This window comes from Mus caroli, unplaced genomic scaffold (assembly GCF_978045245.1).
Source record: "Mus caroli unplaced genomic scaffold, Mus_caroli_1 scaffold_13, whole genome shotgun sequence".
NCBI classification, from domain to species: Eukaryota; Metazoa; Chordata; class Mammalia; order Rodentia; family Muridae; genus Mus; species Mus caroli.
The window spans coordinates 100,332,409-100,358,161 of record NW_028227268.1 but is presented as its reverse complement, the minus strand read 5'-3'; positions in this window follow the sequence as shown (position 1 = coordinate 100,358,161).

Sequence of the window (25,753 nt, the reverse complement as noted above, 5' to 3'; positions counted from 1 at the left end):
CTACCCACCCATTCCCATTCTTTTGGCCCTGGCATTCCCCTATATTGGGGCATATAATGTTTGCAAGTCCAATGGGCCTCTCTTTCCATTGATGGCCGACTAGGCCATCTTTCGATACATATGCAGCTAGAGACAAGAGCTCCAGGGTTCTGGTTAGTACATCATGTTGTTCCAACAATAGGGTTGCAGATCCCTTTAGCTCCTTGGGTACTTTCTCTAGCTTCTCCATTGGGAGCCCTGTGATACATCCAATAGCTGACTGTGAACATCCACTCCTGTGTTTGCTAGGCCCCGGCATTGTCTCACAAGAGACAGCTATATTTGGGTCCTTTCAGCAAAATCTTGCTAGTGTATGCAATGGTGTCAGCATTTAGAAGCTGATTATGGGACGGATCCCTGGATACAGCAGTCTCTAAATGGTCCATCCTTTCATCACAGCTACGAACTTTGTCTCTGTAACTCCTTCCCTGGGTGTTTTGTTCCCAATTCTAAGAAGGTGCACAGTGTCCACACTTTGGTCTTCATTCTTCTTGAGTTTCATGCATTTATCAAATTGTATCTTATATCTTGGGTATCCTAAGTTTTGGGCTAATATCCACTTATCAATGAATACATATTGTGTGAGTTCTTTTGTGATTGTGTTACTTCACTCAAGATGATGCCCTCCAGGTCCATCCATTTGGCTAGGAATTTCATAAATTCATTCTTTTTAATAGCTGAGTAGTACTCCATTGTGTAAATGTACCATAATTTCTGTATCCATTCCTCTGTTGAGGGACATCTGGGTTCTTTCCAGCTTCTGGCTATTATAAATAGGGCTGCTATGAACATAGTGGAGCATGTGTCCTTTTTACCGGTTGGGACATCTTCTGGATATATGCCCAGGAGAGGTATTGCTGGATCCTCCGGTAGTACTATGTCCAATTTTCTGAGGAACCGCCAGACTGATTTCCAGAGTGGTTGTACAAGCTTGCAATCCCACCAACAATGGAGGAGTGTTCCTCTTTCTCCACATCCTCGCCAGCAAGTGGAACTTAAGCCGGGGGTGGTGGCACAAGCCTTAATTCCAGCACTGTCAGGGGAGGGGAGCAGAGGCAGGCAGATCTCTGTGATTTTGAGGCCAGCCTGGTCTACAAAGTCAGTCCTAGACACCCAGGGCTCTGTTACACAGAGAAACCCTGTCTTGAAAAAACAAAATAAATAAATGAATATATATACACACATATATATACACACACACACATATATATATATATACACACTAATTAACTAATTAATTTTAAAAAGTGACACTTACAAAGGTTGTAAGAGATTCAGTCACCAGCAGGGCAAAACATAGTCCTTCCTGATGCTGGATAGCACACACTGGTCCAACCTTCCTAGAGGGCACTCTGGAATTCAGACCAAAGCTCTGAAAATGTAAGCATCTGTCTGACCCAGTGAGTCCCCTCCAGGCAATTTATGCCAGGAAAGTGGTTAAATTCATAAGCAAATATTTGGCTACAAGGATATTCTTTGAATTAGTATTACCATCAAAAAAATCTAAATGTTCAGTAATAAGGAAACCCTTTACAAAAATTATTATAGATTCTTCTAATATTTTCTAGTCATTAAAAATCCAGAAGTCATGCCGGGCGTGGTGGCGCATGCCTTTAATCCCAGCACTCGGGAGGCAGAGGCAGGCGGATTTCTGAGTTCGAGGCCAGCCTGGTCTACAAAGTGAGTGCCAGGACAGCCAGTGCTACACAGAGAAACCCTGTCTCGAAAAAAACCAAAAAAAAAAAAAAAAAAAAAAAAAAAATCCAGAAGTCTACGAATATAAAAAGCTGCTTACATCTTGTTGAAAAGTACAAACAAAAAAGTAGACCACAAAGCCACATGAGCAGCATGAGCCTCAATTCCCTGAAACTAAATCTGTGCTCCCTTAGTTCTGCACTAAGTCCCTGGCCCAAATTCAATTCAAATCACCCTCTTATTAGAAGAGAAGCATGGGGCTGTGGGCAAACTGAGATTTTTCCAGAGTTGTGTGATTCCCACGGCCTGGAAAGGCCCTCTTTGTTCTGTGTAAGAAACTCTAATTTTTTTTTTTTTTTTTAAGAATTATATCATGGTCTGGAGAGATGGCTCAGCTGTTAAAGCCTAGGCTCACAACACCAAAAAATATAAGAATTACATTAAAGGATCCAGTGTGGGGGTGGGGAATGCACCACAAAGGTCAGAGGACAACATGCTGGAGTCAGTTTCCTCTCACTGCAGCAGGAGAATCATGGGAGTCTGCAGGCTTTGCCACAAGCGCAGGGACTGGCTGCCCAACCTTGCCAGCCCCCAGTGAGAAAGTCCTTCCTCTCCAACGTGCCATGGATGTCAGTGTGCGTTAGGAAACTGGAGAGTTGCTGGGTGGCATTATCACCTCTTAGATGTGCATGGGACCTACCAAGGACCAACTCGAGGCTTATTCTAATTCTGTGTCACTAATCTGTTTATTAGGTAGATGAGAAAACACAATTCAGTAGAGGTGGAGAATTTAATTAACTTTAAGTAAGCGGAGATTAGCTGAATGAGAGAGAGAGATTAGCTGAATGAGAGAGAGAGGAGAGAGAGAGAGAGAGAGAGAGAGAGAGAGAGAGAGAGAGAAACTCTGGAACTCCATCCTCTCATAGCAGAGAAGAAAAATTTTTAAGGAGGCAAAAGATAAAATCTTTAGAATTCCTAGGGACAGGCAATGTCCTAATTGTGAAAATAAATCCCAGCTGAATTGTGTGGGCTTCATGCTCCCACTAAACAGCAGGCAGACCCAGCTATTCTATAGGTTCAGCCAAGGTTGAGCCCCCAGAAGACATGCATGCATTTTGCCTGCCCCCAACAGGAGTGTTTGCCCAATTCTGTAACCCTAAGGTCATTGACAACCCTGAACATGTGTATTGGCTAGTGTTATGTCAACTTGACACAAACTGGAATCATCTGAGAGAAGGGAACCTCAATTGAGAAATTGCCTTCATAAGATCAGGCTGATGGCAAATCTGTAGGGCATTTCCTCAATCAATGATTGATGGGGGAAGGTTTGCCCATTGTGGGTGGACTGGTAGTCCTGGCTTCTATAAGAAGGTAGACTGAGCAAGCCACTAGGAGCAAGCCAGTAAGTAGCATTCCTCCATGGCCACTGCATTAGCTCCTGACTCTAGGTTCCTGCCCTCTTTGAGTTCCTCCCTGTTTGGCTTCTCTAAATGGAGATTGCTTCAGGATATATAAATCAAATAAACCCTTTCTTCCCCAGGTTGCTTTTGGTCACGGTGTCTCATAAGAGTAGTAAAATCCTTAACCAAAACAACATATAGCATCAAATTAACAGCCCCCAAATAAATCTACTGCCCGTTACTGGAAAATGATTATAGCTCCAAATGGCTACAGTGAATAAATTAGTATAATGTTAAGGGACATATTGAGCTTACTAAGATGGAATAACAAAACTTGTATTACACTGTGCTATTTTGTATACACTCTGTTTGGGATATTTTATGTTTTAAGGAATTTCATAATTTTTAAAAATATCTGACACTTTTTTTTTTGTTGGGACCTATTTTGGCCCTAGTTTGGGCCTTGAGGACAAACCCAAGCCTGGCTCGAGTTTTGAGACCTGTCTCAGTCACTTCCGTATCGGGATGACTCAGCAAGACCTGTTTGGCCCTGCCTCTGCCCTGCCATTGCGGATGTAGAGCTTTGCCATTGGCCCTGTCAGTCTCTCCATACCCTCTGTCACCCTTCCCCGCCTCCTACGTCATCTCACCCCACCAAAAATCCCCCTCCCTATGTTCCGAACTTATATAAGCGAGAGGCTGATTGCCATAAAGTTGAGTTCCTACTTCTACAAGACTCCAGGCTCGGTGTGTTTCTTTTGGGCCCTCGATACTCACCATCCCTTTCAGCCCCAGAGAGACCCCGGCGGACCTCTCTCCTCTCCCCTGGACCTGCTGGCAAAGAGTCAGCAGTATTTAAGTGGAATTCTTAGGATTTGACCAATCAGAGTATTTCTGTTAGAGTCTTTCTGAACATTCAAAAGGCCATTAGTTAGGGGCACGCGCTAGCCTGGCTGCTTAGAATTAGTGATGCCTGAGAGGCTCCCAGCTCCCTGAAATGTATATAGTTGCACCCTTTCCAGATGAAAAACAGGACACACAGAAAAGAAACACAGTAAGTTAGTGGCAGAGCCAGAACTTAAAACTGAGCAGGCTGGGAGCCCACTGTCCCGCCTGACCTGAAGCATCCCCCAAAGGCACATGTGTTGAAGACCTGGTCCTCATGGTGGTGCTATGGAAAGAGGTGGAACCTTTAGGAGGCAACGCTATTGGTACCCCCAACACTCTGCTCTCTCTCTCTCTCTTTACATACCAGCTGCCATGAGGTAGCAGGCCTTCCCACAACAAGCTTCCAACATGGTGTGCTATGTAGTCACAAGCCAGAGAAGAAACGTGAGTGACTGTGGATCGAAACCTCTGGAACTGTGAGCTGGAAGAAGTCTTCTCTCCTTTCACGAGGATTTTCACAGGCCCAGGAAGAGAGTGCTAAGTATTCACTCCCAAACAAAGCAGTTTTAGTACTGCGAAGGACTATGCTAAGTAGTCAGGGCAGGGGTGAGTGGGCCATTCATTACAGAGTCTTGTCCACCACCTTTTTAGGGATGTGAGGTATCAGAAAAGATCAGATACAATGTGTGAATTTCCTACTTTCTGAGATATTTAATAATTTAAATTATAAACAATTTTAAATATAAAAAGAATTCAATTTGCTTGGTGTGCCTATTATTCTGACTACCATGCAGTGCTTAAAAAACCTATTATATTTATTTAAAGTATGTGTAAATGTGATATGTAACATAATATATTAATAAACTCACCAAGAACTTAATCAAAGAACAACTGTTTTAGTATAAACTATAGATTTATAGATAAATTTGAGAAATATGGTTACATGCTTAACATGTAGGCTTAAAATTCATAATGTAAATAGGACCAGAAAGATGACTCCGCAAATAAAAGCATTAGGATAACCTGAATTCAATCCCAGAATCAACATACCAACACGATAGGGAAATCACAGTTACAGCCCCAACACAATAGGAGGAAGAAAACTTCCTCTGACTCTCTCTCTCTCTCTCTCTCTCTCTCTCTCTCCCTCTCCCTCTCCCTCTCCCTCTCCCTCTCCCTCTCCCTCTCTCTCTCTCCCTCTCCCTCTCTCTCTCTCTCTCTCTCTCTTGCTCTCTCAGTCCATCTGTCTCATGCACACACACACACACAATGTAATAATTTAAAAATGTACATCCAAATACATTAAAATGCAAACAATTTTCCAGGTACCTAACCATGCAGAAAAGTCCCCTCATATTTAAAACCTTAAGTGAGATGAGTCAGGGAACTGCTTGCCTTATAAGCCTGGTGACCTGAGTTTGATCCCCAGCACCTACAAAAAGATGGAAGGCTGGACTCCAACATTATCCTCTGATTTCCATATAATAGGTGGCAGTGTGCCTATACACACACACACACACACACACACACACACGAGTGGTAGTAGCAGTGATAATAATAATTTTAAAAGATTTACTTGGGCTGGAGAGATGGCTCAGTGGTTAAGAGCACTAACTGCTGTTCCAAAGGTCCTGAGTTCAATTCCCAGTAACCACATAGTGGCTCACAACCATTTGTAATGGGATCTGATACCCTCTTCTGGTGTGTCTGAAGACAGCTATAGTGTACTCATATACATAAAATAAATAAATCTTTAAAAAAAAAAAGATTTACTTAAGATTCTCATTGACAGTTGGTGCAGGAGAAATTGAGAGAAAGAAATATATCATCCCCCGATGACGTGGCTAAGAAGGGGTCTACCCTGATGACGTGGCTAAGAAGGGGTCTACCCTGATGGTATGGCTAAGAAGGGGTCTACTCTGCATTCCAGCCCAAGCGACAAAAGCTCCTTCAACCACTTTTCTATACCATCGCCAGATTATGGAGATTATATTTCTATAAAATGGCACTTCTCAACCTTCCTAATGCTGTGACCCTTTAACACATTCCTTATGTTGTGGTGCCCCCAATCATAAAATTATTTTCATTGCTACTTCATAACTGTAATTTTGCCACTGTTATGAATAGTAAATATCTGTGTTTTCCCATGATCTTAGACAACTCCTATGAAAAGGTCAGTTGAACATCAGGGGGTTGTGACCCACAGGTTGAGACCCACTGCTATAAAATTGTCTGGGTTATGGTCACTTAGAAAGCTTGACGCCCTGAATTCAACCCCAAATAACTCCTCCCTAGAAAAAAGCCAGTTCTGAATACATAACCCATAGGAATAGATATACCGATAAACTAACACCAGTCTGCCTTGGAACAGAGATTAAAGGCTCGTTAATGTTTATTTCTTTAATAATATTTATTTAATGTCTATCTCTTTAATGTTTATATCTATGATGTTCATTTTTTGAATAAGAGAAATTCTCTTTTCACCCATCTTTTAATGCTTGACAAATCCTGATAAAGTTAACATTAAATAAAGAAGTCTGGCCGGGCGTGGTGGCGCACGCCTTTAATCCCAGCACTCGGGAGGCAGAGGCAGGCGGATTTCTGAGTTCAAGGCCAGCCTGGTCTACAAAGTGAGTTCCAGGACAGCCAGGGCTACACAGAGAAACCCTGTCTCGAAAAACCAAAAAAAAAAAAAAAAAAAAGAAGTCTGAACCTTTTTATAGTTTGCTCTTCTGTGCTGTCAATCAGGTAATTATTAAATCGCAAAACTTACCATTCATTCTGATTACAGTTTTCCTCACATTTATTTATCCATCTTCCCTAGGGAATGTCTATAACTGCCGTGTTTTCCCAGGAAGACTAACCCAAATGTTTTGGAGCTACAAAAGCTGAAGTACACTTTCCATGGGCAATTAGCTAAGTTTTAAAGGTTTGTCTTTCCTTGAAAGGCTTGCCCTTTGGCTATTAACCCCAGCCTAGCATTGGGGTAGATGTCACAAGGCACATTTAACTAAAGTGGAAAAATTCAGTTAAGATGATTCACAAACTAGAAAAAATGATATAGGCCCTGAAGAAAAACATCACGTGTAAGGAGCTGAGAGTGATGCAAGTCACATAACAAACAGAAGTTTGTTTCCCAGTGTTCAGTGTTCAGTTGCTCATGGATTAGCCTAGCTGTCACATTCGGTATGGACTTTTATGGATCAATCTGATTTTATAACAAAGATAAATAAAAATAAATTTAAAGGTAATTACCTTCTTAACCACAAAGTATCTTTTTAACAGTAGGGTCTTGGCAATACTTTACTTACCATGACCAAGTCTATTCATATTTTCTTTGGACTACTTCAGTGGTGGAAGTTTCTAGATGCAGAAACTTGCAGAACGCATGTCTGCACACAGGGCAGGCTGCTGGCCCGGTGAGAACTAGCGGCCAGCTAGAGATTAGGACGCTGACACGAGGGTCTGAGCCAGTCACTCATCCAAGGTGGCAGCCAGGACAGAGAACTAGCAAGCAAGCGAGAGCCACTGGGAGCAGAACTGAAACTGACTGGAGGGTTAGAAGCTGAAGTCTGCAGGCTGGGACCCAAACCCTTCCCACTCCGCCCCGCCCCTCCCCTCCCTCGCCCCTCCCCTCCCTTTAGACCTGCCCCATCACTGGCTCCGCCCCCACGGGGCGGAACCTCGAGAGCACACTCTCCTTTAGCTCCATAGGGGAGTAGCTTCCAGAAGCTGGTGCAGCCATGGGCGTCCGGAGGCAGGTGTCGCGAGTCCTGAAGCTGCGTGATCCCCGAATCTGCTGGGATGGATGTGTTCTGGAAGAATGGTTTCCCTCCCCAGCCGGTCTTCGATGAAAGTGACAGGACAGACAAAAAGCAGAGTGTGAAAGTTACAGAATGTTTGAGCGAGGAAGAGCTCATAGCAGGGATGCAACCACGGAATTCTTTGGATTTTGAAGGCGGCAGGTGAAGAATGGGGGCGGGGTTGCTTTTGAGCTGGGCTCCTTAGGAATCCCAGGCTGACTCTGAACTCCTTACAACAAACTGGGAATGAGAGGCATGCACTGCCACTTCAGCCTGCTACACCATTTTTGAGGCTAACTTACCTTCACAAAATAGAAAAGGTTAGAATCATCATCTTCATTGCACTAATGTCAAACTACCCTTAAGCTACACTACTGTTAGTTACAGTAGACGCCTGACCTAATAACCTTCAGACCAAAGTTTGACAAGAAAATGAGGGTGTTCGTGTTTTCAGAGTTCTCATCACGAATCCAAAAGTTACTGGAGGAAAAAAAAAAAAAAAACCTAGTGCATGTCTTTCTCAAGCCAGTCTTTTGGGCTTTTTATTGTCTAATATTAGTCAGTGTATTCACTGGCTGATGTGCGCCCATGAGACCAAAGAGAAACCAGGTGAGTATCCTCAGACTTGAGAGATACAAAAGAAGCAAACCTTTGCCTGCTTCAACACCAAAGCATTGCAACAGAAGAATTCCAGATGCTAAAGAAGTGTTTAAGCTGTGAAACTTTTTTTTTAATTGGATATTTTCCTTATTTACATTTCAAATGTTATCCCCTTTCCCGGTGTCCCCCCTCCTGGAAACCCCCTATCCCATCCTCCCTCCCCCTGCTTGTATGAGGGTGTTCCTCCACCCACCCACCCACTCCCACCTCCCCATCCTTGATTCCCCTACATTAGGACCAAGGACCTCTCCTCCCATTGATGCATGCATGACAAGGCTATCCTCTGCTGCATATGCAGCTGGAGCCATGTGTACTCCTTGGTTGATTACTTAGTCCCTGGAAGCTCGGGGTCGGAGGTGGGGGGGTGGTGGTGGCAGGTGGGGGGGTCTGGTTGGTTGATATTGTTCTCCCTATGGGGTTGCAAAACCCTTCAACTCCTTTATTGGAGACCCTGTGCCCAGCCAATAGTTGGCTGTAAGCATCTGCCTCTGTATTTGTAAGGCCTTGGCAGGGCCTCTCAGGAGACAGCCATATCAGGCCCCTTTCAGCATGCACTTCTTAGCATCCACAATACTGTCTGGGTTTGGTAACTATATATATGGGCTGAATCCCCAGGTGGGACAGTCTCTAGATGGCCTTTCCTTCAGTCTCTGCTCTACACTTTATCTCCATATTTGTTCCTGTGAGTATTTTGTTCTCCTTCTAAGAAAGACCGAAGCACCCACAGTTTGGTCTTCCTTCTTCTTGAGCTTCATGTAGTCTGTGAATTGTATCTTGGGTATTTAGAGCTTTTGGGGCTAATATCCACTTATCAGTGAGTACATACCATGTGTGTTCTTTTGTGATTGGGTTACCTCACTCAGGATATTTTCTAGTTCCATCCACTTGTCTAAGAATTTCATGAATTCATCTTTTTTAATAGCTGAGACTTTCTAACTAGACAGAGCAGTGAAGCTTCATCCTTTCACAGTAGCTGGTTAGAGTGAAGGATATGCATCATGCTGAAAAGGACAGAGTGAAAATTCTGAGTGGCAGGTTAACTACATAATGACCTCGATGTTTCTCCAGTCTTCCCTCTACCTCTGGTATCACAACTGAGGGCTTGAAATGATGAGTAAATACGTAGACATCTATTTGAGAGACTGCAATGTAAAATTAGAAATAGGCCCTTTATTTTTATAGTTCTTGGTGATAAAGGGGGTAGATTTTAAAAAGTGTAGGCTGGATACATGCCATTCATTATTAGAACCACCACAACTCTGAAATCTCCTTTGTCTTCATTGTACAGAGAGGAAAAACTGTGCTTTGGAGAGTTAGGTGACTTGGCCAAGATAATGTGGGTCCTAAGTTACCACTTATGCACATAACATGCGTACACACAAAATAAATTTAAATTTAAAAGCTGTATAGAAAGTTTATGATTAATCTCATCAAGGAGCCAGAGTGTAGGTGCAACTTTGTTATGCCAGTAACAGGCTGCTGTGGGAATGACATTTGTTTAGGCCAACCTGGCCCATGTAGCAGTACTGTCTAAGAACCAAACAGAAAACCCATAAAAGAAACAACAAGGGCTGGAGAGATAGCTCAGCGGTTAAGAGCACTGACTGCTTTTTCAGAGGTCCTGAGTTCAATTCCCAGCAACCACATGATGGCTCACAACCATCTGTAATGGGATCTGGTGCCCTCGTCTGCTGGTGTGTCTGAAGAGAGCAGTTTTGGTGTACTCATGCATAAAATAAATAAATAACCCTTTAAAAAAGAAAGAGAGGAAGAAAGAAAGAAAAAGAAAGGAAGGAAGAAAGAAAGAAAAGAAAGAAAGAAAGAAAGAAAGAAAGAAAGAAAGAAAGAAAGAAAGAAAGAAAGAGAGAGAAAGAAAGATGTGGTGGCACATTCCTATAATCCCAGTGCTTAGGGGACTATAAGGTACTAAAGTCACATAGTCTATGTGTAACATTCTATATTAAATATTATAGTAACCAGTGTGGTTACAAGCTAGTCAGCAAAACTTACAGGGTGTTTATTTTTAAGTTAATTTTTTAAAAAAGATTTATTTATTTATTTAATGTATGTGGATATACTGTTGCTGTCTTCAGACACATCAGAAGGTAGCATCAGATGCCCATTACAGACGGTTGTGAGCCACCATGTGGTTGCTGGGAATTGAACTCAGGACCTCTGGAAGAACAGTCAGTGCTCTTAACCGCTGAGCCATCTCTCCAGCCCTCAAATTAAATTTTATTTAAAAGTTTGTCCAAGCTGGGCGTGGTGGCGCACGCCTTTAATCCCAGCACTTGGGAGGCAGAGGCAGGCGGATTTCTGAGTTCGAGGCCAGCCTGGTCTACAAAGTGAGTGCCAGGACAGCCAGGGTTACACAGAGAAACCCTGTCTCGAAAAACCAAAAAAAAAAAAAAAAAAAAAAAAAAGTTTGTCCAAACAAGGATGCAGGTGTTAGCACTTTTCTCTTTGAAGATGTGTTTGGCTGTTTGAAACTACTGATGTCTGTGTCTGATTTTCAGATCAGGTAATACTGGCCTCAAAAATGAGTTGGGAAGTATTTCCTGAGGTATTTGTGAAACTTGGTATTAATCCTTCTTTAAATGTCAGTAGAATTCAGTGGTGAAACCATCTGGCCTACTGTTTTCTAAGAGGGAAGTTCCTTTTTTTAAAATCACTAATTCAGTCTACAGTGGTTGCCTGTGTAGTTTTTAAGAGCTTGCCAAGCTATTTTTCAGAGTGAACAATCTACTTTGCGTGCCACCATATGTGATTTGTCTATCAGCATTTGGTCGTGTTGCTAGCTTTTATTTTAGCCATTCTGATATATAGAAATATCTCACTATAGTTTAAAAACATTTATTTGTCATCATCATCATTGCATGTTTGTATTCGTGCACATGCAGTTGTACAGCAGCACACTTGTGGAGGTCAGAGCTCAGCTTGACGGAATGGGTTCTCTCCTTCCACCACTTAGGCCTGTGGATCAAATGTAAAGGGTCATCAGGCTTGTTAGCAACAGGTGCCTTCCCCAGCTGAGCCATGCTCCCCCTCACTCTCTGTAGTCTTAATTTACATTTCCCTAGTTATGGTAAGGCTGAAGTCTTTTTAATATTTGCTTTGTGTGTGTGTCCTTTTGGTTTGTCTTTTATTCATATTCTGATTGGGCCTGCTTTTGTGTTGTTGAGTTTTGAGCATTCTAGATACTATTCACTTATTTAATATGTAGGATATAAATGTTTTTCCCAATCTGTAACTTGTTTTTCTACCTTCAGAACATTTTCTAAAGCGGTATCAGCTTTGATGAAGTACAGGCTCTACATCTTTCCCTTAATAAATCAGCCTTGGAAGTCTTTATCTCACATTCATAGATGTTCAAGATGCTGCATTCACATTTGTGATGCAGTTTGAGTTGTGCACAAGGTCTGAGGTGGGATATCAATGTTTTATCTTTAGATGGCCTCTGGCTCACAAGGCTTGCTCCCCACACTGAACAGCCTTTGCACTCTTGTCAAAATTAAACTGGGAGATGATGGGATGCCTTTGTGGCTAAAGGTTCTTGCCTAAGTTCATTCCCTCAATCCCACAGGAGGAGGAAAAAGCTGACTCCTAAAAGTTGTCCTCTGACCTTCTCATGCCATGACACACATGTCCCTGTATCTATCTTCCACATACGCAAAGTAATAACAAATAAGTAATAAAAATTTTAAAACTCAGTTTGACATGTTTCTGTGCTCCTATTTTGTGCTCTCTATTCTCTGCTGGTTATCTTTCCACGCAGTCCACCTGGTACTGATGGTGTAGACACACAATTCAATTTGAAGTTAGTAGAAGGTGTATGTGTGCAGAGAGGGCTCAGTGGTTAGGAGCACTGGCTGATCTTCCAGAGGACCAGGTTCAGTTCCCAGCACCCATAAGCATCTATAACTCCAGTTTCAGGGGAACCAATTCCTTCCTCTGACCTCATGGCCACCAGACACAGATGCAGTGCATAGATAAATGTGTAGGCAAAACACTCATACACATAAAGTACACCTAAACATTTTTAAAATATTTAATTAGCAAAGTTAGTTCACCCGTTTTATTTTTCTTTACAAAAATTGTTTTCTGGGTTGTGGTGGTACATGCTTTTAATTCCAACACTGAAGATAGAGGCTGGAAGATCTCTTGAGTTTGAGGCCGACCTGGTCTACAGAGTGAGTTTAGGGCAGCCACAGTGTACTGGCTGGTTTTGTGTCAACTTGACACAAGCTGGAGTTATGACAGAGAAAGGAGCTTCAGTTGGGGAAATGCCCCCATGAGATCCAGCTGTAAGGCATTTTCTCAATTAGTGGTCAAGGGGAAAGGCCCCTTGTGGGTGGGACCATCTCTGGGCTGGTAGTCTTGGATTCTATAAGAGAGCAGGCTGAGCAAGCCAGGGGAAGCAAGCCAGTAAAGAACATCCCTCCGTGGCCTCTGCATCAGCTCCTGCATTCTGACCTGCTTGAATTCCAGTTCTGACTTCCTTCAGTGATGAACAGCAGCATGGAAGTGTAAGCCGAATAAACCCTTTCCTCCCCAACTTGCTTCTTGGTCATGATGTTTGTGCAGGAATAGAAACCCCTGACACAGGGTTAGATGAAGAAATCCTAGCTTAAAAAAAAAAAAAAAAAAAAAGCCAGTAACAAAACACTCCCACCCACCCCACCCACCCTCAGCCAAAAAAGGCATCCACAAAAAAATTGTTTTTCTATGATAAATCTTTGCATTTTCATACACATTTATTTTTCAGTTTTTGTCACCCATTGAGTCTGTTGCCACCATGCTGTCCTCTCTGTGTCCCACCTGCACTTAATCTCCCTTGTCCCCTTGACAGTCCTCTACTCTCATGGCATACATACATATGACTATGTCTCTACATGAATTCTGAAAGTCACAAGTGAGAGAAAATACTGAAATTGGTTTAATGTGATTATATCCAGTTATATCCATTGTCCTGTAGACAACATAATGTTATTTTTTATGGGTATAAAGAAATCCACTGTGTATTGTATTGTCTGTACCTGGTCCTCTGTTGTTGGATACTGTGCATGGAGCTGCAATAAACATGGCTGCACAAGTGTCTCTGTGTTGAGTGGAGTCCTGTGGGTAAATGATTGCAAGGGCTGTAGCTAGGTTGTGTGGAAGGTTTGAGAAACCTGCATACTAGCTGAATTAGTCTGCATTCCTACTGACAGTGTATAGAGGCTCCCTTTCGCCCAGCATTTGCTGTTCATTTTCTTAGTGACTGACATTATGATTTGGTAAGATGGAATCTCAATTTAGTTTTGACTCAGATTTCTTTGATGGCCTGTAAAGTTGAACATTCTTTCATGTCTAATGGTCATTAGTATTTCCATACAAGCTTTACATTTTTATTTTGAGTCAAGGAAGGTCTTGATATGTATCCCAGGCTGGCCTCAAACTTCTGCTTCTGCTACGGCTAAAGGCATGCACATGGCCATTCCATGTAAATTTTTAAATAATCCTGACAACCTACAAAATATTATTGTTGGGGGATACTGGAGAGATGGCTCAGTGGTTAAGAGCACTGGCTTCTCTCCCAGAAGACTCACATTTGATTCCCAGCACCCATGTGTCTGCAAATAACCATCTATAACTCCAGTTCCAGGGAGTTAAAGGTATCCTCTCCTGGCCTCCTCAAGCACCAGGCACACAAGTGACATGAAGATATATGCAGGCAAAACATTCATACAACATAAAATAACTTTAAAATAGTATTCTTGGGATTTTGGTAGGAATTAATATTAAACTTTTATATTAACTTGGAGAAGAAGTAACAATTTAATTTTGTTTGATGCTTCATTTGTTTTTAGAGATTTATCTTTATGATTTCATGTGCGGCTGTGTGTGTCTTCAGGTGGGTAGGTGCTCATGTGTGCAGAGGCTAGAGGTGTTGAATCCCTTGGAGCTGGAGTTAGAGATGGTTGTGAGCTACCGGATGTAGATGCTAGAAACCAAACTTGGGTCCTCTGAAAGAGCAGCAAATGCTCTTTCCACTGAGACATCTCTCAAGCACATTGGGAGTGCCTGTGTGTTTTGAGATGGGATCTTACTATGTAGCCTGGCTTGGATTGATTGTGTAGACCAGGTTGGCCTCAACTCTCAGCAATCTTCCTGCCTCTGCTGTGATTGCAAGCATACACTACCATGGACAACAACACTTTTACTTTACAGAGACTTCCAGCCCGTAGTAACCACAGTGTCCCCCTTATCAGTTGATTTGTGAGTTTGTTTTACATCCTGTAAGTGATACCACCCAATTCTTTAGTTGAAGCCTTGTGTTCTGGCTTCACCTCATCGCACATCACATCCCAACTCACGCCAGGAGGCAGTTTGTTTAACTCAAACCAATGAAGTATTTAATTTTACTTCCTAACTGAGTATTTCTGATCTGAGTGGTTTCTCTCTGATCACAGTAACATTCTCCTTGCCTCCCTTTGTTCTTTCTACAGATTATTCTTTAAATAGCAGGTAGAAGGACCCTTTTAAAGTTTTATATCAACCCTGTCACCTGTTCCTGCTTTCAATCTTGCAGTGGGCTCCCAGTCCCTTTATTGTACATAGAAAGTGCTTGTGGCCAGTTTTCTGCTCTCTTAGCCCAGCCAGCCTCCTACGACAAATGTGCCACCATGGACAGCAACTCTTTCTCTTCACTGATACTGTCAACCCATAATAAACACATCTCTCTACTTGTAAGGTCTTCTTGATTTCTTTCAGTAGCATTTTGACTTCTTAGCGTGAATATCGTTTACACCAGATCAGGCTGTTTAAAACAAAAGAGTTCAGGGGCTCAGAGAGATGGCTCAGCAGTTAAGAGCACGTGATGCTCTTCCAAAGGACCTGAGTTTGATTTCCAGTACCCACATGGCAGCTCACAACCTCCTATAACTCCAGTTTTAGGGAATCCAACACTGTCTTCTGGCCTCCATAGACTTCTGCATGCACACACACAAAAGAAAAGGCAAATTACTTTCTCACAGTACTGGTGGGTAGAGAAGCTAAGACCATGGCATTGACAGATGCAGGGTTTGGTGAGAGCCTGATTCATAGATTCATAGCGTGAACATTCTCAGTGCATCTCACATAGCAAAGGACAGGAGATATTTCCTGGGTCTCTCTTCCTGTTCTTTGTTTGTTTGGTTTGCTGTGCTGGGAATTGAACTCAGGGTCTTGAACGTGCTAGACAAGCACTCTACGCACTCCACCAGGAAACCACATCCCAGCTCATTACAAGCCATTGCAAAGTTATTTTGTTTACTTTGTTTATTTGTGTGTGTATCTAGATAGATAGATGATAGATAGATAGATGCATACACACATGCCTACCTGGAATATATATGGAGATCAGAGGACACATGTAGAAGTCAGTTCTCTCCTTCCACCATGTGAGTTCCAGAGATCAAACTCACAGTATAAGGCTTGTCAACAAGCTCCTATACCCTTTACCACTGAACTGTCTTGCCAGTTGAATCATTGTTATAGGACACTGAAGCCCATTCATACTAAAGCCTCCATCCTTCACACACACACACACACGCACACACACGCACACATACACAGATTATTCAAGCATAAAGGAAGAAATGAGAATGTGGAAGAAAAGTTGTCCACAGGATGCCTGCCACCTGAGAATCAGAACAGCCTGGTGAGATCTGCAGACTGCCTAGAAGTAATAGGGAATGTACCTATGGTCACATTGCAATAAATATTTTCATGGAATAAAAATTAAGTCTTGGGGGAATGTTCAGTTGAAAATTGTGTGATAGATATTAAGACAATATTGGGTGATAGTTAGGGCTATTGTTTGAGGTGAACTTCACTCACGTTTTTTCTAAGCAGTTCTGATCCTTACTAAGGATTATGAAAGCAAGCTTAACCTTATTTAGCCAGAGTGAAGGGCCTGTTTTCTGATCCCTCTTTCTTATGAGTAGAACATACCTTAGAGCTAATTTCTACACAGATCGATGGTTTAAAGTTCCTTTTGCTGGAGATTTGATAACTTAAATTATTTATAACTTTCTTATAACCATTTCTGATCTGAAGTAGTATATTACATGCCTATAATTCCAACTACTCAGGAAGCTGAGGCAGGAGGATCATAAGTTTAAGGCCAACCTCATCAATAAAAAGCATCCCTCATAATAAAGCAGAAAAGGGCTAGAGATCAGGAACAGCTGATCCCAGCAGCTGGACAAGGGCAGGAGGAGAACCACAAGTTCAACACCAGCGTGGTCTAGACAGTGAGGGGACAAGGGACAAGGTAAAAGAAAAGGGAGGCGATGAGGAAGATGGCAGAAAAAGGAGAGGAGAGCAGGCAGCGGCAGGGGGACTAGATAGAGTGTTTGCCTAGCAAGCTTGAGGCTCTACATTTAGTCAATACCAAATACACACACACACACACACACACACACACACACACCACACTAAAGTCAATGTCTGATCAGACAAAACACTGATCATAGAACTGGCTTGCTTGCTCTGGCTTGCTCTGGCTTGCTCAGCCTGCTCTCTTATAGAACCCAAGACTACCAGCCCAGAGACAGCACCACCCACAAGGGGACCTCTCTGCTTGATCACAAATTGAGAAAATGCCTTACAGCTGGATCTCATGGAGGCTTTTCCCCAACTGAAGCTCCTTTCTCTGTGATAACTCCAGCTGTGTCAAGTTGACACAAAACTAGCCAGTACAATTGACCCCTTGTCAACTTGACACACAAACACATCACTGGTAAGCCTCAACCCTTACTTTCTTACTCATCCCCAAGATCTAAATAACTTTAAAAATCCCAGTCTTTACATATTAAAAGTCAATCCCTTTAAAATATTCAGTATCTTTTAAAATACAAAGTACTTTAAAATTCAAAGTCTCTTAACTGTGGGCTTCACTAAAAAACTTCCTTCAAGAGGGAAAAATATCAGGGCACAGTCACAATCAAAAGCAAAAATCAATCTCCAACCATCCAATGTCTGGGATCCAACTCACAATCTTCTGGGCTCCTCCAAGGGCTTGGGTCACTTGTCCAGCCATGCCCTTTGTAGCACACACGTTGTCTTCCAGGCTCCAGCTGCCTGTACTCCACTGCTGCTGCTGTTCTTGGTAGTCATCTCATGGTACTGGTATCTCCAAAATGCTGCTGTCTTCCACTGTAACTTGGCTTTAGCAATAGCCTCTTATCAGTTCTTTCATTGTGCTAAGCCTCAAATCCTTTGCATGACCCCTTCAGTCCTGGGCCATCAATTGCAACTGAGGCTGCACCTTCACCAATGGCCTTCCATGGCCTCTCACAGTGCAGAGCCTCAGCTGCTCTGTGTGACTCCTTCATGCCTTCAAAAACAGTACAAACTGGGTGACTCTTAAACATTACCAAGTCCCTCTGTAGCATGAGGCACATCCTTGGCTATCTCTGGGACACAGCCTCTATGCTCTCAAAAAACACTTCCCAGAAGATTTCACCTCAGTGTTGCTGGTCTCTTCTTAATCACCGCTAATTTCTTAGCTCCAGCTAACCAGCATCTATAGTCCCAGTAATGCCAAGTTTTTTGCTTTAGTAGTTCTGGTATCTTTTTTTTTTTTTTTTAAAGATTTATTTATTTATTATATGTAAGTACACTGTAGCTGTCTCCAGACTCCAGAAGAGGGCGCCAGATCTCGTTACGGATGGTTGTGAGCCACCATGTGGTTGCTGGGATTTGAACTCTGGACCTTCGGAAGAGCAGTCGGGTGCTCTTACCCACTGAGCCATCTCACCAGCCCCGTAGTTCTGGTATCTTGTTAATCACAGCTGATTCTTCAGTCCCAGCTAACCAGAACCACAGAATCTTCACAATCCAATATAGCAATGGTCCTGAAAAGAGTCTTCAATTTTCCCTCTGAAATTTCACAAGCCACGCCTCCATTTTCTGCATTGTTCTCAACATTATCTTCCAAGCTCCTACACAACATCTGGCAGAGCTCTTAACACCAAATGGATCTTCTAGCCCAAAGTTCCAAAGTTCTTCCACAGTCCTCCCCAAAACATGGTCAGGTTGTCACAGGAATACCCCACCATGCTGGTCCAACAAATCCAGACCTAGCCTCATTTTAGTGCATTCAAGGACTGCAGTGATCCCGGTGGTCAGCAAAACCTCTCCTTATACAAGGAACTTAGTCCCTCCCAGCCTCGTCCTCCCCTAACCTCCACAGTCTGTTACTGACCCAGTCCTTTTGAATTTCCTAGCCATTAGGTGGGATACTACTTAACTATAACTTTGTTAACTTAAACCAGACAGCCCTCTAGTCCAGGCTTTTCTTTTTCTTTTCTCTTAAAAAACAATATATGTGTACAGGTGTTTTGCCTGCATGTATATCTATGTGCTATGGCATGCCTCATGCCCATGGAGGCCAAATATGGTATTGAACCCCTGGGGATGGAGTTAGAGTTGGTTGTGAGCCACCACGTTCATGCTGGGACTTGAACTAGGGTGCCCTCAAAGAGCAGCCAGTGCTCTCAATCAATGAACCATTTCTCCAGCCCCCAGGTTTTTGTTTATAAATAGGTTTTTTTTTTAGTATATGTGTGTTATGTAAAACAAATATATATATACATATATATGCATATGTATATATGTATGAGAGGGGGCTCACACTATATGTCTTAGCATCGAATTTGAACTTTCTGTGCAGCCCCGTTGGGCTTTAAATCTGTGTTGCTCCTGACTCTACCTTCTTGGTGCTTGGTTTACAAGACTATGCCAAAATGTCCAGCCTTAAATTAATCCAGTCTATTCTGGTTGTCTTCTGTAGCTTTGGTAGTTTGTATCTTTTCAGGAATCTTATCTGATTTACTGACGTCATTTCCTCCTCATTCCTTATCACACAACCAAACCGATATTCCTGCCTGCTTAGTCTTGTACTATTAAGCCTTCCGCTTAATCTCTACCTCCTGAAATGTATCCAATACCTCTGGGACCAAACTCTTCTTCAGAGTTCTCTAGGGAACACATGAACCAACAGATATGATAAGGTCTGGACTCTCCTCGAGCTCTTTGTCTAGTGTAATATTTCCTGAAGTGTGTTCTTCAGAACAGAAGTCCTCCTTCAAAATACAAAGTAGCCGGGCGTGGTGGCCCACGCCTTTAATCCCAGCACTCGGGAGGCAGAGGCAGGTGGATTTCTGAGTTCGAGGCCAGCCTGGTCTACAAAGTGAGTTCCAGGACAGCCAGGGCTACACAGAGAAACCCTGTCTCGAAAAACCAAAAAAAAAAAAAAAAAAAAAAAAAATACAAAGTAACTAGGTTCTATACCAGGTGTGGGCAGCACCAAGCTGTCAGAAAGTGGGGACTGTATTGACCTGAGGCTCCCTCTTACACTGAGAAAAATTGGGAAATCCCTGCCTATTGGCCCCTGACAGGTAGGCAGGGCCATTGTCAGGACAATGTTAGGCAGTTTTCCTTTTGGGGAGGTCTAGGTGAGAGTTCTGCATTATTGGTTTATTTTGTTAGGTAAGCTCAGGGACCTGAGGGCAGTGATAGAGCACTTAGCATTTTCAGAGGCACCTACATTTAATCCCCAGCACTATGAAAAAAGTTCATGGGCTGGTTTTTCTGCTATGGATCTCCTCCCCTCCCCTCTTCATCTCACATCTTTGTGCCCAGCTTGTCCTGGAACTCACTGTATAGCTGGGAATGACCTTGAACGCTAACTGATCTTCCTACCTGTACCTTCCAAGTGCTGGGATCACAGCTATGTACCACTGCTCTTTGTTTTATGTGGTGCTGGGGATCAAACCCAGTGTTTCCCGCCCACCAGCTCTGCTGAGAGGGCTTTAATACAGCCCTGTACCCACCGAGTCACAGTCTACCTTGCAAAGCATGCATGAGTACTTCTTAATCTGCAGAATTATTGATCTGTTCATGGCCCATGGAGTATCTACCTGACAAACAAGATACTCATTCACTCAACCTCTGCATTCACAGAGGCAACCTTTGCTTTGTAAAATGGAGTCACTCAGGGTAAGGGTCCTAGTTAGAATGACTATGGCTGTGATGAACAAAAGCAAGTTGGGAAGGAAAGGGTTTACACATCCTCAAAGCATGTCAGGCCAGTAAGGAAACAGGGTAGGAACTTGAAGGCAGGAGCTGATGCAGAGGGCATGAGGGGTCTTGCTCCATCTGCTTTCTTACAGAACCTAGGACCATCAAACCCCATTGTGGGATGGTACCACTCACAGTGGGCAGGGCCCTCCCTCATCAATTACTAATTAAGTAAACGCCCTATAGGGTTGTGTGAAGTCCAATCTTATGGAAACATTTTCTCAATTAAGGCTACCAATGACTCTAGCTTACCTCTGGTTGACATAAAACTAGCCAGCTCGGTAAGGTAAAGCTTGAAAATCAGTTTCACACAGATTAGAGCAGGGCACAGCCTACTCACCATGATGTGTATCATTTCTTCCAAGGTAGTACCTAATTCTCATTGACAGGTATATTTCTCTAAATTGTTCTGACATAGAAGAGACAAGCCCGGTATTTACCCATTTCCAAAGTATGTGGTCACAGAACCTAGAAAAGGCAAAAGGCATATCCGTCCCATGAAACACACTTCAGAAAACAAAACAGTACACTAAGTTAAATGTACACTATGCATACCCAGAGGAGTACAGTATAAATTACAGTTCCATAGCTAGGAGCTAGCCTCTGAGTAGGAAGCACTGGGAATGAGGAAGGGGAAGAAGGCAGGAAGTATAAGTAATATCTTTCAGGCAATAAAGTGGAAAACAAGGGCAGACCTGTTCACAGTAAAGAAGCTAAGGAAAGAGACAGGTCAAAACATTGAGGTCAAGGACACCAAGGAAGGACTCAAAGTTGACATTGTTAGAACCAGTGTCAACCTTTTGAAGGGAAATTATGAGCATGGATTATTGATAGAAGAAACACAAGCAAGTCCTGGAGTAACTGAGGGAGGGGGGTTTTGTTTTTCTTATTTGCTGATTTTTTTTTCAGCTCCTAGGAATTGTGCCTGGTATATTGAAAGGTCTCAATAAACATTAAATAAGTAGATGAATCAATCTTTGATGAATGATTGTTAAAAAAAAGAAAACATGGAATAAACCAGGCATGATGGTTCAGTGTTTCAGAGAGTGGCAAGGAGGACTCATGTTCAGTTACATCCTGAGCTGCACTCTGCTTACGTCATAGCAAAGGGGCAGAGCGTAGAAAAAGCAGAGGTTATAAAGGAGAGTTAGATGTGTGGAGAGCTCTTGGTGCCACTTATAGAAATTTGGCAAGTACTTGTCACTGGGCTTAAGGAAGTAGGCTCAGATAAGAATATTCACATTTGGGCTGATGCAAGGATCAAGGTAAACTCAGCCTAGGAATGTATGGGGCTCCTTTTATCTTGGTCATCCTGATTAGCCCCTAGAAACAGTGACCAGGGGGCTTGGTTTATTGTTTTGTTTGATCTCTTTGTTGATTACCTTGTTTGATTACTTTGTTTTTGATCTAAGAACTGGCCCTATTCTCTGCAATTACCTAGAATGGTATAAGAGCTGACTGGGAAAAAAATAAACCCGCTTCAGTCTCAGCACTGGCTGGAGTCACGTTATACTGCTGTCTAATTGTCCTTTTCTTTTCAGCCCTCCCTCCCTAGAGACCCTGTTGACTGACTGAGCTGGCTTGGTCAGATGTGTGGTGATTGAGCAAAGAGCATCTCGAACAGGATCTAGGATAAAGATGCCAGTGAGAGACTAAAACCAAACACATAACATCAGCAACACTGGGCCTCTCGGGTAACTCAGAAAGTAAAAGCCTGTCCTGACCATCTCAGTTTGTTCCTGGGACACACATAGTGGAAGAAGAGAACTAAGTCCCTTAGGTTGTCCTCTGACTTCCACACATGCCCTGTGGCATGCACCCCTTACAGAGACACACACATGCACGTGAGCACACACACATACCACAAACATACCATACACACACATACACATACCACACACACACACATACACACACCATACATACATACACACACATCACACACACATACCACACACACACACACACATACCACACACACACACACACACACATACCACATACATACCATACACACACATACACATACCACACACACACATACACAACCATACACACATACACACACACCACACACATATATATAAACACCACACACACATACATACACACACCATACACACACTCACATACATACACACACTATACACACACTCACACATACACACACACACACACACGGAAAGAAAAAAACTGGAAAGCTGATGAACACTCACAGTCCAATCTTCACTGCTTTCTTGCCTTTCATCTTGGAAACAAGTTTCTCACTTCCACAGATGGGCTGCTCACATCTACTCCTATTCGTGCATACACGCCCAGCACTAAGTAAGGCATCTCCACTTCTTTTTTTTTTTTTTGGTTTTTTTTTTTTTTTTTTTTTTTTTTTTGGTTTTTCGAGACAGGGTTTCTCTGTATAGCCCTGGCTGTCCTGGAACTCACTCTGTAGACCAGGCTGGCCTCGAACTCAGAAATCCGCCTGCCTCTGCCTCCCAAGTGCTGGGATTAAAGGCGTGCGCCACCACCGCCCGGCTTGGCATCTCCACTTCTTACCTGGAATATGATAATGGTTTTCTAGCAATACGATGAACTCAGTAGTTACTCTCTCAGTCTTTTCTCTACACTCCTATCAGAATATGGTCCTACAACACAGACCATATAAACACAGACAAGAACTCACCAGTTTCCTCTTTAAGAGCAGTGTTAGGGCCAAGCAGTGGTGGCACACACCTTTAATCCCAGCACTTTGTGAGTTTGAGGCCAGCCTGGTCTACAGAGCAAATTCCAGGATAGCTAAGGCTACCCAGAGAAACCCTGTCTCTAAAACCCAAAGAGCAGCATTAGGACAGAGAAGATAGCACAGTGCTGGGTGCTTGCTTAGCACCGAGGCCCTACACTCCATTCCCAGTATTGGGGTTGGGGTAGGTAGCTCAAAAGGAACTGAAGTCGTAACAAAATGGAGAGTCTAGAGAATGAAGTGTCCTCTTTCCTCTATGAGACTGGCAAAGATTTCAAACAATAAAACTACTCAGTTTTGGCAAATATGTGGGTAAGTGAACAACTGCAGCCACTATGAGGCCTTACTAAATGCTTTTGGAAAGCAGTTTGGCCATCATAATTATAGCAATACCAATTTGCCTGAATATTGATGTCTTTCTGTTGTACAAAAGATAAGACTAAGGTTCAAGTGGGAGTGTGGCTCAGTTGGGAAAGTGCTCACCTTGGATGCCCAAAGCCCTGAATCCACCACCATATAATCCAGATGAGGTGGCACCTTCTGTAGTCCTCCAAACTCAGTAAACAGAGACAGAAGGACCAGAAATCCAAATGTGCTACCCAAGGCCATGCCTGAGAAAAAGACATCCAACCCGGTATATTCACTGCTCTTCACAGCATAGACGTTTGTAACTCTGTGTGTGTGTGTGTGTTTCAACATAAAAAATTAACAAGACCCCAGTGTGAATGACAGATAGGTATGTGGCTCACACCTGGACTGCAGCACGTGGGAAGTGAGAACAGGAGGATTGCCATGTGCTGAAGCCAGGCCAGCATGGACTACAGACTGAGTGACAATCTTTCTTGGAACAAAAGAGCAAAACAAATTTTCTTCCTCTTTCTCCTCTTCTTCCTTCTTTTCCTCCTCTTCTTTCTCTTCTTCTTCTTTTGAGACAGAGTTTTACTGTGTAGCCCAGACTGTCCCAGAGCTCAGAGATCTGCCTGCCTCTGCCTCCTGTGATTAAACAGATTCACACATTTCCAATTAATTCTCCAGAATCCCAACGGCCCCTTAGCCAATCCCACCCATGCCTTCCAGGCAATGCTTTTTACTCCTCTGGCTCTGCTATTTCTTTAACAAGACTGTTTTCCTCAACCACTGTTAGTCCGAACACTGCCAATCTTCCCAGGGTGCCTGAGCTTCCCGTAGCTGGTCTCCCATCTGGATTGAGTTGTTGCCCTTGATGGAGAAGATGCCTGTTGTCCCATAGTGGAACACAGTGGGCTCCTCCTGTTATTTGTGTCTCTCTTGCCAGTGTTTATTCTGGATCTTGTCTTTTCTGTTAAACAAAGTGTTTATTTCCAAATATGTACCCAGTCTCTTAGGTCCTGCATATAAATCCTCGCTTAGGTCGTACAGCTGAAGCTCTCTCTACCCTCGGCCATCTGGGCAGCTACCTTTAAGTCACAGAAATGCTACTTGGTGCTAATTTGTAATTGAGGCGAGTGCAGGAATTAATTAGACATGTCTGTAGCTGCCTGCTGTTAGCTCCTGACAATGAGCCGGAATGATTACGTCACTTTAAGCTTTTTTTCTGGGGATTTGTTCAGGGAGCTGTGCTAAGTAGTGAGTTGTTGTCCTGACCCTTTGCCTAGATCTTTCAAAACAGTCATTAGATTTGTGTTTTCCATAACACACACACTAAATCTCATAATCAGGAGAAACAATTCTTAGAATTCTAACTGGCACAGGTTGAGCTTAGGTTTGCGATAATAGCATAGCAGGGATTTCACAACAGTAAAAACTGAGATCCAATGACTGTGGTTCCAAAAGTAAACTGTAGCAGTGTGTGGAATTAACTGTTAACTTTCAACAACCTTGATCAACAGCGCTCTTTCCAGAAAGGTGAAGAATTAAGCACGTTTTCTCTATAAGAATTACTACACAGTTTGAAGTCCCGAAGGAGCAGCAGCTCTTAAAGTGACAGGGCGTTTGTACATTGCCACTATTGCAGCCAGCTGGGTTGTGTTTGTTGGCAGCAAGGGCTGTGACCTTTCTCACAGCATAGTATTATCCTTGAGACATTTATGAGTATCTATACATGCCATACGAGTTCTGGAGGGACAGGTTCAGGAACAGAAAACTGAAAGAAATTGAAAGCGAGGAGCCAGAGGACTTAGAGGCCTTGAAAGACTGTCTCAGACATCTGGTACACAGTACTTAGTTTACATACAGCACAGGGTGTATGCAGGGACTGAGCACTGGGAAGGAACTTAGACTCTAACGTCCAGTGTGTTGTACTGTTCCCAGCAGTTGCTAATGGCACCTTAGGATAATTTCAGGGCATCTGCACTGCCTGCCACTTTCCTTCTCAGGGGTCCTGCAAATAAGAGCGCTTTACTCAACCCTGTGAGAGCCTCCTTAGTCACTCAGCTGAAGGACCACCA